A 19,994-nucleotide genomic window follows, 5' to 3' on the forward strand; every position below is an offset into this window, starting at 1 on the left:
GGTCTACCATCCAAAATTGCACAGTTTTCATGTTGAAGGTTGGCTTGCCAAGAAGAATTGTGTAGTTTCTAGAGGAAAGGCTAGCTTGCTTTCCAAGATTGCGGAGTTTCTGGAGGCAAGCCCAACAATGCTGCATAGCCAGGTCAGGAGTTAGGTTGTGTTTCAAAGATGTCAAGTCGAGATCAGTCCATCGCAAGCAAAGCATGAAAATATAAGTCTTTTATCACAACATGAATACTTGACGATAATAAAATATAAGCTCTCGTGGACAGAAGTGAGGCTCCAAAATGAAAGCATGGGCAAAATTTTGGAGGGTGGTTGTAGCAGCTACAATAAATGTCAAATCAACAAGTGCAGTTAAAAGACAAAATGCAAAAATACAATATGATTTATATGCAAGGATATGTTGTGCATGCCAACAAGAATATGAAATATTTGTCAATGAAGAAATTATTTTAGCTATAAGTATTTATTGGTATTTATGTGCATATGTTTTTTAATAATATAAATTTTTATTGTTATGGACTAAATTCATTGAAACTTATTTTCATTTCCAGTTGCTACATTTGATCAACTTTGTGTTACTTCAAAGCAAAAACTTCGTGAAAAAAATCATCCTTGGGATTAGAGTCTACCTCGTAGATGTATATACACAATGAAGCACATAGATAATGCTTTAAAATGGAAAGTGAGGATGGAGGTTGTTGATGATCTAGGGGAAGAAGGATTAGATGGGAATACGCATATATTAAACTGTATCAAAAATAATATTATCAATGACTACACAATTGAGTTGTGTATTGATTTTCAAGACATTTTAGCATTGAAACGATATTTACTTTTATTATAAACTGTATACTAATTTCCCATTGTTATTGATATACATAACCTAATCAACAAAATTCCCTAGACAGATCTCCACATAGTTTGGTTGCTAAATATAGATCCATAGACCTAGATATACAACAAACTTCAAGATACCAACCATTACGATGCTCACCAAGATTTCAAGGGGTTATTAGGCGAGTATGTTTTTAATCCATATAACCTATTTCACAACAACTTTAATATTTAAATAGTTATGTTCTACTATAGGGATGGGATGAGAAATGGATGTTCTATATTTTATATTGTTATACGATTTGTTTTGATTATACATATATATATATATATATATATATATATATATATATATATATATATATATATATATATATATATATATATATATATTTATATTTTTAATCTATATGTTGTTTCTTATTTATGGTGTAGGTCTTGCCTTTGGAACTGGTGCAATCAATGAAAACAACACAAGATGGTCAAAATCTTAAGAAAAATGAAAATGAAATGTTTTAAATGCTACAACCATCTTCACATCCAATGTCACAATGCAAAGTAAGTTTATGTTTATTTATACTCCTATAATTTTATCATATTTTTACATTTAATTCTATTTGAGTCACATACTTATATCTATGTATAATATAATGTTCATAGTAATGAATATACATCTCCGAAAACACATTTGCACATATATGATGGTGGACATGATAGTCAACAAAAATCACATTCTCCTCCACCATTGTGATATTCTTCTCGATTTCAAGATAAATTACAAGAGGTAAGGTATATAGCAGATATATTAGCTCATAATAACATGGACATAATTTATTATAATTTGGAACTACATACCTAGTTAATGCATTGTTTTTTGTTTCCCATACACGGTCCCCATATTTTCATTATATCTATGTGGATTTTGATATTTATTGATAATGTTGTAATTTTGACAGAAAACAAAAAAGATGGACATTGAGGTTATGGTTATAATGACCAAAATCACACCAAAGTACTTGAAAGCACGTGGGTTTAAATCACACAAACAATACATAGAGCATATATGCTCAACTAGCATTTCTCTCACTAAACCCATTAGGTTTGCTACTTTGAAATCTAAACATTCCACCAAGTTTAAATAACTTGGGCTACAATATTAGAGCTTTAGTCATTGTTTTGTCTATAAAGTGACTATAAGAATAGTTTCAATAAATTAACTTTCTTGTATTTGTTTTTAATGTTTTGAATACCAATACTTTTGGCACCTAAAACATAAAAGATACATTTGGTTTAATGACAACCGGTTTTATTTAAATATATAAAGTATATGAATAAAGGGCTTTTCTTTGTGGAATATTACATGTGCTCCCTTCAACTAGGCATATATCTATTTCATTTTTTGACATCAAAAGTTTTGAAAAAAAAACAATAATTTTAATGTTGGTTTGAATTTGATTATTGTGTCTAAAAGTAACTTTTGCTTTATAGCAAATGTTGTTCAAAATTGTATCGATCTTGAGAATATTATATATAGTTTAGTCAAGTATTTTGTTGATATTTCTATGCACTGTGGATAGGTAGAAATATATGATATTCAAGATAGCATTTGAGTCATTGAAGAACTAGTAATAAAAATGTGAAAAAAGGAAACATTAATGGGATATAATATATAATATATGGTGACAATTTACTTAATTTTCTTGTGATTATAAATTACAAACTTATAATAAGACTCTAAAAAATGTTGTGCAAGTCCAAGCAAAATAATAGGGAATACCTAAATTCTCTATCTATATCTATATCTAAAAATTTAAAAGCCTTTTACAAGAAGGAAAGAAAAAAATCACTTATTTCTTATATGTTACAATTAGTTGAGGTTTTATATTCTAAACTCTTTGAATTTGACATGCTAGATGCATGGACATATACTTATATATACCCCTTTCTCATAGATCCCCTTTTATAATAAAAGGGAAGAAGGAAGTCATTCATAAGGGCAAATTAGGAATCTTGAATATTAAACCAAAAAATGAATATCCTTTTAACTTTCCCAGGTAACTCGTCAACATGGGCTTATGCTAGAGGAAGTGAGAAAAATAAGAAGTAATAAATCTTGCATTGGTACATGGACCACTGTTTAGGGCAATTAACTATTTGGGCTATTGTTGGGGCTATTTCTATATATTCTCACAATGTATATTTAAATGGAAGTTTTGTATATAGAGATTACTTTTATTTACGAAATATTATAATATATGTATTTAAAGATGCATATTTTGTACAAATACATTTATTTACATAAAAAATGTTAATAATGATTTATTTAAATTTAAATGTTAATAGATGAAATATATTTTTATTTTTAGTTTATAGAATATTTTTATAACTATAGAAAAAAATTGTATCCCTCTTTTTTTTATTGATGTGAACGTAAACTTTATATATAAAAAATGATTGTCATTGTTTTCAAAAGTGTTATAAATGAAAGAAATTATTAGTTATATAATTTCATATGTATTGAATTTCACCTTAAACCTTCTATTGAATATAATTATTTATTATTTTCATGTTTATATTAAGTTTTTTATTGTGTTTTTTGTTTCAGTGTATAAAGATGAATTATTTTAAAATAATTTGGGTAGTTTATTTTTACCACTCCAACTAAAATACAACCAAATAAATCTGACTTGTTTTTTAATATAAATACTTAAACATTAAACCAAATTCAAAATTGATAAATAAATATGAATACATAAATGTATAATATTATAAATTTTATATAATGGTAATTAATTTTAAAACATTAAAGAATACAACAACTACATCCTTATTATCAATATTTTTATTAACATAAAGTATGTGTATGCATAATTAATATTTTATTATTTATTATTAATATAATATTAAATATAAAATAAATTCTTATTATAATATTACTATATAAAGTAATGATGTGAATGTGGAATAAATTTATATAAATTTATTCAATTTATATAAAGTTTTATAGTGAATATTTGCCAAATCCATTCAAAACAAGTAATATTTATCATATAATTGCTTAATAATAAAAAAATATATAAATGAAATTTCCTCATTCAACATATAGCTATAACAAACTATTTATATAAGACTTCACCTCTTCTCAAAAAATCATAACAAATCAAATAAAAAACCATAGTGAACCATAGTAGTGCATATATTACCATTTGACAACAAAGCTGACATTCACAATCAGAACAATTTTAGAACAAGAATAAAATTTCAAAAAAAAAAATTGTTCATTCCATTTCATAGGAAATTTGTTTAAATAAAAGACATTTTAACTTTGTAAAATCAAGTGTAGGCCTTGAAGCTATTCTCCCCAAAGTTTTTTGTGAACTTCCCTATCACAAACATCTACTCATTATCAAATAGTTAACTGGGCCATCGATAAAATATACAAAATCTCATTAAAAAAATGTGGATGGGAGATTCCTTTCTAATTAAATTTAAAATATAACACTATTATCTATACTCAATTTTCAAAGTTTTTATTAAATATTTCTATATTATATTCTAAATAAAATATTATTATAAAACTCTTTTTTTTTTTATATCTTTTCATTTTAATAAATTAATTTGTAAAATTTTAATTTTAATTTATATAGATTTTAATGGATTTACTATATATATAATAATGATTTCATCTATTTAATAGTATATACGTAAATTGTGTAATAAAACTTAAATATAAATATAAAATAAAAGTTATGGAATAGAATGAAATTTATAATTTAGTTAAATTTTTATAATATTTAAAATATCTTATTAATTTTAATGCAAAAATTTTATATAATCAAAATTTTATATACTCTAAATAAAATTTACTTTTGTATCTCTTAAATATTATATGATATTAATATAAATAGTATTATTTATATTATTTATTATAAAGAACATTCCAACCTTCCAAAAATATTTATATTATTTATTGATTTCAATATAAATATTATATGTTGTTAACATTCAATTTAAAGATAAAATAGGACAATTCTATGTAACTTGTCTCTAAAAACATCTTTACTAGTTATTCGTTATAATCTTTGTGGAATTTTAAAAAAGCTTTGTGCATATTTAAATGAAAGTGTTTTATGTACACATACTTTTTGTTTTGAAATATTGTACATGTGGAATTTTAATCTAGCTTTGTGCATATTTAAATGAAAGTGTTTTATGTACATGTGTTTTTTTTTTTGAAATATTGTATTATGTATCTAAAGATGAATAGTTTGTTTGATGCATTTGTTTTATATAAAAAATATTAATAATTGTAAATTAAAATGTATATGACAATGGTTTTTAAGGTTAAAATATAAAATATTCTTATAACAATGATCATCTTTATTATTTACTCCTTTATTATAATCAAAATTTCAAAGTCTTACACATGTCATTCATGGTTGGTTGTAATATCAATATCATTTTAGATTGTCTAATCTCCATGTTGAGTGGTGAAGGAGTTATAAATCTTCATTGTACTAAAAAGGAGTAGCACATATGGATGAATTAAAAAAGATTTATCGTCAATTACTTTACCTATCTAATTATGTTATCTACGATGTGCATTGAAGAGTTTGTTATTAATATTTATGTTTTCTATTGAAATATTATTACATTTTTTTATATAGTTATTAATTTATTTATCTTAATGTTACATGGCAACATCTCTCACTCTCCCATAATGAGTTGTAGAGTGCCTCTGGAAGTAATGATTACTATAAAGCAATCACTTTAATGTTATATATATAGTTGTATAGGTTAAATAGATTATATTTATATTAATTTTTTAGGAGGGTGGAATATCTTCCAAATATATTGAAAAGAAGTAGTAGTCTTCATCATTTAATTGCTTAATAATAAAAGATTACATGATATGAATTTTCCTATTGGCCTTAAGGAGATAACAAACCATTTCTATAATACTTTACCTATTCTAAAAAAATCATAGTAAACCAAAGAACAAACCATAGTAAACTATAACAAATGCATATATTGTAATTTGACATCAATGTTGACATTAAAAGTACAACAATATTTAGTATAAGAAATGAATTTTAAAACTAAGCTTCCACTAAAAATAGTTCATTACATTTCATTGGAAAAATAGTTCCTTATATTTCATTGGAGAATTTGTTTAAAAAAAACAAAAACATTTTAACTTTTGTAAAATGACTCATAGGCCTTTCTCTTATAAATTTATTCTCGCTCCCCTATCACAAACATCTACACATCTTCAAATGATTGACTTCATCATTGATAAAATCTACAAAGTTTCATAAAAACTGTGGGGTGGAAATTCATTTCTAATAAGGATCTTACATAAACTATGTAACCAAGTAGTACCACCCAAGAACCAAATGGTCAATAAAGGAGATCCCACGAGACTAATATCCAAGGGTAAAAACCAAAAGAGATTAAGGGGACAAGAGCATAAACTAAGCCCACTCTTTCCGCCAAATACCCCTATCAATCCATACCCAAAAGTACCCATGATAAGTAAGCCCAATACTCAATTACCAAATTACAAGAAATACATTTAGATTTGGGAGGCCCACCTTCAAACATATGATCAATGCAGGTTGGGGTGAGACCACATGGCTGGCTCAGGTGGAAGAGAAATGGCACAACGAGCTAGTAGGAGGCATCAAGGGGCTATTGTCTCCCAACTGAGGCTCATCATGGATAAAACTTTCTCCTAGGGATATCGCCCACAAAGTGGTGAGTAACATCTGGCTCCAATGGGACATGATCTCTCGAATAAGTGTACGAGTCTACTCAAACGGGAGGTCACGAGAACTCGGGCAATCTCTTGGTCACCGTAGACCTGTTATTTACACATGTTAAATATCAAATCCATGGGGCAACATGTTTTTCATGGTGTATGATGACAGGTACTGCTTAATGTTAGCTCATAAACCAATATAATATGCAAATTTATTTATTATTATTATTATTATTATGCAATCTAACTATCATGAGAAACACCATACGTGGTTAGTTCTAATGTAAAAATCATCATGCAATGCATCCTACCCTAACATGCATATAGTAATGTTAATACTAAATGTAATAATAAAGCCACTGCAACCAACATATCATCGCATCAATATACATATGCTTGTTAGTATGATTACTCATGTAGAAACCCCCAAATCATATGTGGACATAATCACATGGCGGATGAAGTAGGTGAGAGGCGGGAAAATATGATCTCCATTTGAGGTAGAGGGAGGTCCTTGGAGAAAGAAAACTGGTCATTCTAGAGGTCCAGGGCTCCACTTCTACGTACAAAATGGAGGAATGAATGATTACTATCAAGAACTCCTCATCAAAATCACTTCTTGTAATATCATGCTTTAAGTATGTCACATGGTTGTGATGAGAGTGGAACGAAGGGTGAGAGAAAGAAGGAACACAAGAAATAGATCTCTCAATGTGATTGTCACAACAGGGAGAGGAGGTCACGGAGTGATCATAATCATGAGGATGGGTCAAAGGGGATAAATTATATTCAATGAAGGTTTCCTCCTTGACACCATATTCAGAAAAGGGAAAAGGGGCATGGTCACTCAAGGTGATACCAAAGGGATGAGGGACTCACTTGAGGAAGACTCAAGGTGATGAATAAGAGGGAAAGGCAAAGGGCATGGTGAAGTGTCATATTCAATGGGTTTTCCTTCGCCACAATCTAAAAGCTCAAGTGATTTGAATACATACTCATAAGGTGGGTAGATAAGAGCCTCGTTGCTTTCCTCATTATAAGTATTAAAGATTGGGCCTTCATTAAAATGAGAGTCAAAGATTGGGCTTCCATTAAAAGGAGAGTCAATCACTTCCATAAAATATTTTCCTTATTTATGTAAGGGAAAATAATAATTCTCTTTCTCAAGGGTATCAATGGGTATGTCATCATAATAGCGTCTGAGGGGAAAGGAAGACCAATCTCATCCTCTTCCTCCTTATCGGTGTTATAAATGGGAGCACAATCAAATTGAGGACCAAAAATTTCCCATTTCTCCTTTTCAATGTGGAAATAATTTTCAATGTCATTTTTCAAGAGGCTAATGTGATCATCTCTCTCAATTTTTTCAAAAGAGGATTCATTGGGAGTAATATCCTTGAGAAAGGTAGGGTTGGACTCAATTTCATTTTCCATAAATTCATCCTTCCCAAAACACGTGTCCTAAAAATCAACTTGCTCGACCTGTAGTCCCAACAAGGACTCGCCTTCCTACTCATCACTGAAGTCATTTTCAACTTGGTTGGTTGACAAGCGAGACCTTTCTTCTTGTCTCTTCTCTTGAAGAACAATGGCTAAGGTATTTGTTGCATGATTTTGGTAGTATTCTTCTAGGAGGAGAGCATTAGTAGGGTTCTTTTTATATTCACATTTCATCTGATGAAGCTTCACTTATTCATCATATAAGCAGGAGAAAAATTCACTAGAATTATATTCCCTTACTACCTCCACGCATGACCTGTTATATTCATCCATTCTTTCTTGTGTGATTTGGAGGCTTTCAGGATCCAACTCTTTTTCATATTTAGAGGAGACGTTTGTCACTTCATTGTTATTCACACCCAATTCCATAATTGGTATTTTCTCATCATCCTCATCTTCTTGGTCATCTTGGTCATCTTGGTCATCCAAATCCTCATCTGGTAATGAGCCATATTTTTCCTTGGCCTTGTGAGACAAGGAATTAAATGCACTAGTATAATAGGCAAGCTCCAAGAACAGATAATATGTGGGCCCTTCTTCATACTCCTTCCTTATGCTATCAAGGTTTGACCTGTTCTTGTTATAAAAAATGAGTATGAAGTCATCGTTCTTATGCTCTATTAGATTATCACAAAGCTCAGACCACGAATTCAATATTTCCCATAAGTATTGTTCTTCTTCGGGGCTAATGTCATGCATACCTTCTTCAACCATTTTTCATGATCTTGCACATAATGTGAAAATGGAGTCGCCATGGTGAATTAAAATTCCTTCACAAATGCCTGCTTCACCCTACAAGGATTGACTTTGAAGTTCAATGAGGAAATAGGACTATGTTCCTCCAATGGAGTCACCAATAATGATATGTCAATATGTCGTACGTGGAACAAAACACGTATCATCCCCGCAATGGTGCCAGAAATGTTACCGCTCAAACCAGCAGGGGACCTAAAGGGGGTTCCTAAGAGGGAAACTAGGAGGTTAAGGGTAATGGTGGAGGCTTAGCCCACTGTCACCACAGCTAAGTCTCCCTGCTCTTTATGTACTTTCACTGATGGGAGGAGTCTTGCTAGTGTAGGGATCACTTTGTAAAGTAGATGTCAATGGATAGGTGAGAAGTGACCTTGAAAACCCTTTCCCAAGGATGGAGTGAAGAATGGAACTTTCTTGCTCTTTAAGCAAGGGACTTGTTCCACCAAGGATATGGGGTGAAGATTGGCGGGTTGAGGGAGAAAGGATAGGCTTATAGATGAGTTTATCAATCCTTATAATCCTTGGAAACTTGGATTTCCAAATGGTCCTTGACAAATAGTCTTTATTGAGAAGTGGGCCCACACAGGGCCAAGTGGACCCAACCCAGGTTTGGGATGGAATGCAGCAACCAATGATATTCCTATCCTGGACAAAGTGAGGGGAAAGTACCAAACAAGAATATTTACTTTGAAAGGTTGAATTGATCCTATTAATGTCTAGCCTTGCGGATGCCTAGGCAAACTTCTATCCTAGAGCTAGGGCTTGGGATTCCCAGATATTCCACCATTAGAATTACCTCAACTTTGGATGATAGGGAGGGGACCCACCAACGTAGTGGCTTATTGGAGATCAGAGTTTTTCCTTCGGTCAATTCCCAGGAAATTGATGCCCTAGATGACCTAATGGGGCTAGACTTGGGAAAAAAGAAAATGATAAAAGGGAGGTTAAAATGATCACCTCTTTACGGTACCAATGTCTAATTCACTTGGGGATATGCAGTCAAGGATGGTGATGAGTAAGAACTTGGTTTCTTAATCAAAGAGGCCCAGAAAGTCAGGTTCATCCAATGTTGAGAGAAAGAAAAGAAAAGTGACCTTCAAGAATTTATACTTCAAAGAAAATGATGCAAGCTTATCGTGACAAATAATCTCTAGGACATTTCATTCATATAACATTGGACCATACATTACATTAGCTAAAACATGCTCAATTCACTTTTCAATTATGCAACAACTAGCCCTAATTTTAGAAGTATGCAACAACAAGAATAATAACATAAAAATTCACTTACAATGTTATAGAGTATATCCAACCAGCATTTCGTTCGCAAGACAAAGCTCCAAGACAAGACAAATAGCCCAAATCTATACGTCAAAAGTCATCCATCTCTAGAAAATATCCTCCAAGGAAAAAATGTGAAGTTCTCTATGATTAGAGAGATCCCAAGTCAAGTGATGATACAAATGAATGTATTTACCATCAATATATAGCCTCCTAAGGAGTTTAAATTATCCTATGGTCCTACATTAGCCCCTAATGATAAAATAATGTGAAAATGAAACCTCCATTGGTGACAAGCACGCTAAACTAGCTCACAAGTGTAAAAATAAGCCTCACAAGGGGCCAAATAATAATATGTACATGTCGTAAGGCCCTCCAAAGGCTCAATAATATCCTAAAGTGCCATATTGAGGAATAAATTCCTCATAATATGATGGAAAAAGGGGTGGCCCCTTGTTCTCCAAATAGTAGACCTGTGGTGCTCCCAGTGGGTCTAAGGGCACATAAATGACCCCATGGGTCTCCATATAAATCATACATGCTTGTAGATCATCTGCAAGGGTCCAAGTGGTGGAATGAATGCTTCCATGACATCGTACAAGTCCTGGGACACCTGTCAATAGTGTGGGGATCCTATGGGGGCCTGGTGGGCATAATGTACCAAGCATATCACCATCATCCCAAAAGTGGATCGTAGTCTTTGAGCATCCATGAAGATCCGCGGAGTGTTATATGCTGCTGTGGAGGCCTAAGGCTCTCTATGCACACCCTAGCTGTGCCAATTTAGACTTATGGGGGTTAGGATCCCATATAGGGAAACCAAACCCAATTGGAAACCACCTATAATCCTGCATAAGATCCAATGCATCCCCTAGGATTCTAGTACAACTAGTCATTAAAATAATCGGGTAGAAGAGCTTACAAATCATGGATAAAAAAGTGGGCACTTCATAATGGAATGCCCTTCCATAGTGGTATTTGCAATGTGCTAGTGTCTCCAAGCTCCAAAGGGGGTTAGCCAAGTACCTTATTAGGTGGTTTCAACCCTTAAAGGGGATATTATGTCCAAGGCACATCCCTCTAATTGGGGTGGCAAGTGACAAATAAGTGAGATGGAATAGGGAATGAGAGGGCTAGCCCTGGGCAACATAGTAGGGAATAGGGTTAGCTAGATAAGGGGAAGCCCACACCTGGGTATGTAATGTATAGGAGGGAGAAATCGTGGTACATGAGGTGCCCCGACCTTGATGTTTCCACCCTTCTTCATATACCTTTTTCCTTTTATGAATTTTATTTAATTAATTGTTCGGTGCTCAAAGGGAAAGAGCATGATGTGTAAGATATAGCAGTGATTACTCCCTTTAGATAGGGTGGTTCACTGCCCTCGAGGGGTTGGGACAATCATGGGTTCTTGAATGATAGAGGAGGCTCATCTAGGGCCTATGGAACCAAGGTGATGGCCATGGATTGGGGTAGAGCTCATGTAATGGCTTTTTCCCACATGCTAATTATTTTTGTCCCGAACATCTTTTGAATTTTGTGGTAAAATTTCCTGTTAAATGTGTCCAATTATGCTTTTCAATTTTTCTTTTAATTACTTCAACCTCTGGGGCATCATTCTAGGCCTGGCTCAAGGTGGGGACAAGGGGATAGGGAGACTAGCTCTATGTGGACCCAAAATGGGAATGTGGACCTAGGTGGGAGAAAATATGAATGGGGGTATAGTGAGTGGAAATGGAGTAATATGTGTGAGTAAAGGAGCGGGACCATGCACCCAAAGTAGGGGTTTCCCAAGTAGTACCACCCTAGAACCAAATGGTCAATAAAGGAGATCCCACGGAACTAAGATCCAAGGGTAACAACCAAAAGAGATCAAGGGAACAAGAGCACAAACTAAGCCCACTCTTTTTGCCAAATCCCCCTATCAATCCATACCTAGAAGTATCCATGATAAGTAAACCTAGTACTCACTTACCAAATGACAAGACATACCTTTAGATTCGGGAGGCCCACCTTCAAACATACAATTAATACAGGTGGGGGAGGGACCTCATGGATGGCTCAGGTGGTAGAGAAATGGTACAGCGAGCTAGTAGGAGGCATCAAGGAGCTGCATGCTGCCTGCTGAGGCTCATCACAGAGAAAAATTTCTCCTAGTGATATCACCCACAAAGTGGTGGGTAACAAAGCCCATTCAGAATTTGGACCCATTGCAATATTGATCTCACTAGTCCTCTAAAATTCTCAAACTCTTGAACATGTCTAGACTAGCTTAAGTCAAAACTTTGAATACATGTATTGTTTGCCTTAAATACCTAGAATGATATCTTGGGTTTCTTAGAATGTTTCAAGAATTTGACCAGGGATGCTCCCCAAATCAAAGTTTTACTCAAAAAATGTCTTCTATAAGAAATAATAAGTTTTAATCGTATGATAAAGATGTGGAAATGGAAAAACCATTCCACACTAGGTTTACAGTGATAAAAATATCCATAATAAGGGAAATGAAACTATCAATGTGCCTATCATCTGGTATAGGTCTCATCCAAACCATCACTGAGGCTTAATTGTAAGTATTAATATGAAAGCACCCCATTAATCACATAATGGAATCAACAAGAACCATCAAAACCACTAATGTTACATGCTGTATGAATATTTTTCATAGGCTTACACTTGTCCATAATAAAAAATAATTATGACAAGAATATCATATCAAAAATCAAGACCACACTCAGTGAAAAACAACTAAACCCAACTAATAAATACATACACTATGTAATCTACCCCTATACTTAGGAAAACATCGACAATCACAAGGATTTGAAAATACCCCTCATTCCATGAGAACAAGCACAATTACATTTCATTGAAAACAAAAAGGAATAATACCATTCCTCCATGACTATTGATGAAACATTCATTGTCATTTGCAACAATATTACAATTCATGTGCATAAGAACACACAAAAAGGACAAGTAAGAAACTTATCTTATGAAGTGAATGACTAGAAACTAAGGGACAGAATACCACTCCCCACTCAATTGTTGGCCAACTACACTACAATATTTCTTGCAACTAACCACCCCTAAGCCGGATTCAAAGTCTTAGGTGTAAGTTCTCAATGAAATCAAACCGATGCTAATCAATTAATCACGTAGGGATCTAGAGACCACTTTGTCTCCACCTACTTTGTTCAAGATTATATATCCTCCATTGTCTCCACCAGTTCACCCACGAATCCATGGCACATTTATGTCCATCCACTGATCCCATAGATAATGAAAACACAAAGATATTTTCCTCTGGAAAATAGGGGTCCAGAGTTCAATGCGTTTCCACCCTCATAACCCGACAAGGCTCCAGAACTTATAGTGTCTCCACCTATTTTCTTCCTTGAACTATGCTTTCTAGCATTCTCCTTCTATCCCACAAGTTCACCTGCAAATGCCTATATGTCTAACGCGACATACAACACCCACCACACACTACTTGTGTCTATGAGCTTGCCGATGTCAACCACACTTGTTTTCCTGCATGGAGTTCATTCTTTGTATATCACAATGTTATCTCTATTAGGGTTTTAAGATTTTTGACGTCAAATTCATTTTCCTTATTCACTGATTTTCAGTTTTTGAGCAGGTTATCATATGACTACTGTTCTTGTCATAGCCTCAAAGTTATTGTTCGGAATTGTTGAAGTTATTGTCCAGAATCGTTGAAGTTATTTCTTAAATAGTCTCAGTCAGTGGGATTCATGAGGTCATGAGGTCACACATGTTTATACAGCCATTTAGAGTTGAAAGGGGTTATGTGTCAATCTTTTTCAGTCAAAACCATCCAAAATGAGTTTGTTTCAGTCAAGAATTTTTTGTTCATGATGTCTGGTCATTAAAATATTCCACCGCATATGATATATAATTTATTTCCCTATTTCTATCTACCCCATGCTTCCCTATTTCATATCCTATTTTCCCATTTCCTTTTATACATACCCCTTTAATATATCATTTACTTACATCCCTTTCTCCCCCCTCCCTTTTTTCATTCTAAACCTATTCTCATAATACTATTACGACTCTCCTACATTCATCACCATGGTACACCCCCATGCCTAATGGATCATACATCACATCTACGCCTAAACTTCAATTATTCTCCATAACTCCTATACTCATGCCAAGTTCTACGCAGTAGAGCAAGGTCACTGAGAGTTGAGACTGCGTAGTGTAGCTCAATCAGGGTCCATTTAAAGGAGGGTTGTGTGGTCGAAAGATTTGTAGGAAAAATGGCTGTGTGAGAGCAAGTGAAGTTGTGCATACATGACATTGTGATCACATAGTTAGCATGACTCAACGGCAAGACACCTCATACCAACAAGATAACCATGTGCTCAGTGAGACTGCCTTAAAGGTTAAGAGCGACAAGTGCGATAATTGAGATAGACCTTCAAACGATCGTGACAACAATTGCGTGATAATGCTTACAACTTTGTGTGTGAGTATGAACAATGTTCATAGAGTGAAAACAACTCATGCACACAAAGACAAACCTTCAAAATTTCCAAAACAAGGTCGCAAGAATGACATGCCAACCAACATGCCAAAAGACGACCGGTGGCCGATCAAGAAAAAAGGGTGTAAAGACTCGACAAGAGCTCATGAAATGAGCCAAAGTTTTTGCAACCATTAGAGGAAAAACCAAGGAAGGCTTTGAAATTTGGATGTAGGCTAAAATTTTGGAGGGTGTTGCAGCCACTACAACACTTGGCGAAACACTGGTTGAATACCAACGTCTCTGTTTCAGCTCATTTTCATCGAAGGGCCTTGACCTTTCTAGGAGTATTGATTCATTGTGCAGGTTACTTTGGCTCCCCCACTTACCCATGTACAGACATGGTTCACCTTGTACCTAGTCAGTCAAACACAACAAAACTTTCAGCTAGATCACAGTGTTTCAAAATCAGGAAGGGTAGCTTGGCTCATGAGCTTAAGATTTTCAGAGTATAAGTTTTCATCTCTAGTGTTGCTCCCCTGCCAGCATGCCTGGACAGTACCCTGACGGAATCACATAGGAACACAAGAATTTCTCCACTACCAGCGAGCTTGGTCAGTACCCCGGTGGAGTTGCTTGCTTCACCTCTCTGCGTAGGAAGCCTTTCTCTTCTTTCACCTTTGTATTTGTTTTTGAAAGAGGATTGTGCATAGGCACTTATTTATTTTTGGATGGAAGAGGGATCCCGACTTATTGAGAGTAGAAGAGGTTGTTCCTTCAGAGAAGCATGTAATACCTCTGATTTAGGTTTTCTCATTTAGATTTTTTGCCTTCTTTGTTTCTACTAGTTGGATAATCTTGGACACATAGAGCAGAAGACTGAGTACAAGCATGGGGTTTCCTAGTTTGGACACAGGTTCACGGTTTGACTAGAGCTTCCCTTACAGATGTATCATACTTTTCGTCAAGACTTCATCGACCAAAAGTTACAACCAAGCACAAAGAAGACAGACACGGGACTTTCCAAGCACTGCAGTGTTACAAGACTCTTTGATTTTAGCTACATACTTATTCAAAATCTAGAATCCAGTATAGGACAACACTTATTTACAAAACGAAAATGACAAGACATAATAGCAAAGCAAAGAAAAGTGAAAACAACAAAGTAAAGCAACAAAACAAGCAATGAAAAGACTATGTACATAGGGCGGGGCGCAACCCTAGATCACTGAAAATAACATTTTAAATCTTGGCCATTGATAGGAAGGTTTTCAATCCTCCCATCAAGTGATTGTAGATGATACATGTCTTGGAAAAGTCTTTCATGAACCTTGAAATGACCAATCCACAGGGACTGAAACTTCGTATGTTTGCCTTTGTCTTCGTGGGGTTTATCCAACTTCAAGACTGAGTCACCCACAACAAAGTTGGTGATGCCTGCAGACTTTTGATTGAACCATCTCTTGATATGGTTCTGGTGGAGTGACAATTTTTCTTTTGCTTTCATCTGTTCTTCATGTAACTTGTGTAGTGTGTCCATCCTATGTTGAACCAATAGACACAGCTCACCTTGGGATTCTTAGGATAAATGGAAAGCAGGCAAGTAGATGTTTGTTGGAGGATGGCTTATTTTTCGTATACAAGGAAGTATGGATATGTGTTCAGAGATGGTTTGGGTGTAACTCGGTTAGCCCAAAGAGCATTCACCGGAGCGGAATTCCAGTTTTATTGTTTAGAGTAAATGGTCTTTTTTATGATGTGAATGAGATTTTTGTTTGTAGATTCAGCAAGACCATTTCCCTGCGAGTAGTAGTTAGTTGAATTTTTAAGCACAATACCATATTGCAATGCAAAATATTAAAGTTTCAACGAAGATAAGTAAGTTGCATTGTCAAAAACAAGTGATACATGAACGCCAAACCTTGAAATGATGTTCTGTTGAAGGAGCTGATGACTCCCTGGTAATTCACTTGTTTGAGCGGAACTGCTTCTATCCACCACGTGAAGTAATTTGTAGCAGTTAGGATGTAGCGTTACTTCTTTGTTGAATGTGTGAACATTTCCCCAATGATGTATAAGCCCCATTGTTGGAATGGTTCGTCCACTACAATAGGCTGCAGTGGGCTGCTTACCTTTGAGTTATTTCGACACATCGTTGATAGACTGGGAAGTTGCGGGCATAAGCGTGTGCATATTTGAATAATGTGGGCCAGTAGAAACCGACTCTCATGACTTTATGCATTGTTGTGTTACCTGCAAAGTGACCCTTGGCTAGTCTGCCATGCAGATCACGTAACACTCTCTCTGAATCTTATGCCTCCAGGCACGTGAGAAAAATTCCATTGTTGTGCTTTCTGTAAAGCACTTCGTGCACCAACTGGTAAGATAAGGCTTTGAGTCAGAGTGACCTATTATTCTGCATGGAAAAGTGAGAGGACATGGTGCCATGCTCAAGGTATTGGCGCACTTTGTACCAATATTTGTCGTGCGAAGTTGGTGGTGCTCGCTCTACATTATACATATCGATTTCTTGCTCCCATCCAATGAGCTCTTCTTCTTCCTCTTGTGCGTGTACCGCTTCTGCTGCAAGTCTGCAGAGACTATGACCCTTGATAGTGTGAACTGGCTTGATATCAAGATCATACTCTTGCAGTCTTGTCATCCAATTCGCACGTATTTCACCCAACTCTTATTGAACAAGAAACGATATGACTACTGGGTGTGGAACAAAAAGTATGCAATGGTTTTTCAGTAGGTAAGGTATGAAGTGTTTCATTGCCTTGTATATTGTGTATGCTTACTTATCCATGGAGGGATAGTTCAGCTTGGGTCCTTGCATGCTCGCGCTCATGAAGGAGTTGGGACGTTCATTGTTCAACTCATCCTTCTGAGTGAGCACTATAGCGAGTGAAGTGTCAGAAGAGAAAGTATAAAGCAAGAAATCCTTGTTGAAATTTGGGTTGTATAACACAGGTGCATCTGCTATTGCCTCCTTGATACGTGCGAACACATCCTTTTCCTTATTTCCCCAGCTGTATATTTTTTCCTTGTTGATCATATCTTTGATAGGTTTAAAAATATACACATAATCTTAGATGAACTTCTGGAGGCAGTTTATCTTCCCCAAGAAGGACTGCATAAATTTATTGTTCACTAGTTGAGGAATCTGCGTGATAGTACGAACTCGGCCCGGATCAACCTTGATCCCACTCTTGGTGATGATATGCCCAAGGAGGTTCCCCTCAGACACTGCAAAGATGCTCTTCTTAGGATTCAAGGATATCTCGTACTTGCGACATTTCTCAAAGATCTTCTTGAGATGGCACAAGTGGTCTAACTGTTTTTTGGAAAAAAAATTGTTACTTCATCAAGGTAGACCACCATGCTCTGTCTGATGAGCACACAAAAGGCAATGTCCATAACGCGCTCGTCGCTGAAAAGTTGTGCTTGCATTTACTGGCCCAAATGGCATTCTTTGATAAGCGAACGTACCCCACTTGGTACATAATGTAGTTTTAAGCCTGTCAGAATCTGCAACTAGAACCCAGTTATATCTGGAAAAAAACCATGAAGCAAAGAAAACATTTCTGCTCCAGATACTGTTTATAAGATGTGCTCCATAGACGACACAGGGTAATTGTCTTTTTCCAAGGCACGATTAAGATTTCAGAAATATACGCACATGTGGATCTCCCCAAACTTCTTCCTCATAAGAACTAATTTTAAAACCCAAGTAGAATGATGAACCTTGTAAATTATGCGAGCATCCAACAACTTAGTCAATTCTTTTTGTATGAGGGGTTCAAGTGTCAAATGGACTTTTCTGAGCCTCTGTTGAAATGGCTTGACCCCTTCTTTGATCAGAATGATGTGTTGGATTATCCATGTGTCATATGTTTTCAAGTCATTGTATGTCTACACGAATACATCACGGTACTGTCTAAACAGGTGGACAAAGGCTTGTCGCTCTTCCGATGTAGACCATGTACTGAGATTCACGAATTTCAGATATTTTTCTATTCCCAGATTAATTTGTTTATGCATTAGTGTGGAACTGTGGGTTTTAGTGTTCTTGGGTCCCTTGAAGTGGTTATGCAATTCATATAGCTTCTCAAGTGAAACCACACCCTTGGGGATGAGGTTTCCTTTACTATCATCAGTTGTGTCTTGCAGAGGCCACTCATGCATGTATTAATCTAACGTTGTGTCCTTGAAGACGTCAGTGTTGGCCATGAAATGCAGTATCTCTTCATCATCATCAAAAACATGCAAATTAGTTATGTTGTCAGGGATATATGGCTTATACAAAATTTTAACAGAAAATATTTCTCTAAGCAGTGTCATCCTAGCAGCTGCATTTTCCACAACATCTGCAGCTACGTTTTGCATTCTTGGTACATAGATGGTATTAAAAGCTTGGAAATTAGAGATAAGCCACCATACCTCTTGTTGGTAACTCTTAAGATGAGGTGAAACACAATGTATGGTGTTACGTACCTAACATACCGCAATCTTTGAATCACCTACCACTTTCAGCATAGCAATGTTGAGGCTAAGGTCTTTCTGTAAACCCAAAACAAGTGCTTCATATTCGGCAGTATTGTTCATGCACTCGAACCCCAAGCAACACTAGGCTAAGTGTTTCCTTTTCCTTGGGTCTATCAAAACACACCAGGCTCCAGAGCCATCCTGTATTTTCCATCCGTTGAAATACAAGGTCACAAGTCATCTGTACAAGGAACGCTTGCCATGCTAGTACTGCTAACATTATTGCTACTACTGTTACAATGTACTATACAAGTTTCATTTTCGTCAGTTGGGAAAGGAAGGAGACCCAACTATGTATCTCGTGGGACGGGGATCGGTTGTGAAAGATAACACCCCAGCTACGTTTCTAGAAAGAAATTTCCAAACATAAGTTTTGTGAAAGCCAACGGTTCATTCTGAATATTCAAGGGAGTAACATTATGTTTCATATATCTCTCCGACAACACCTGGATCTGTTTGCTTTTTCCCTGGTATGAAATACATAAGTGTGACCAGTCTGTAGAAAAATATCCTTGCAACTTATTGGACCAGTATTTGCTAAGAAATAAGTCATATGCTTCTGGGATGTCCACGATCACAACGTTATTGCACTAATGAAATCGTATGTCAGACGATAACTGAATGATCACATCTTGGAGTTCACCAATGGTTGTTACACATGTTCTGTCAAGTTGGATGATCTGTGTAGTTGTACTGCGCCATTGCACATTGATTTGTTTAGCAATGGAGAGTGGCATGACATTGACTGATGCACCAGAGTCAACCAAATAGTTGTGGACATTGAAGTTGAATATTTCAAATGATAACAAAAATGGT

The sequence above is a fragment of the Pinus tabuliformis genome, chromosome 7 (assembly GCF_031772625.1).
Source record: "Pinus tabuliformis cultivar Carrire ecotype Pingquan chromosome 7, CPIR1, whole genome shotgun sequence".
Taxonomy (NCBI): domain Eukaryota; kingdom Viridiplantae; phylum Streptophyta; class Pinopsida; order Pinales; family Pinaceae; genus Pinus; species Pinus tabuliformis.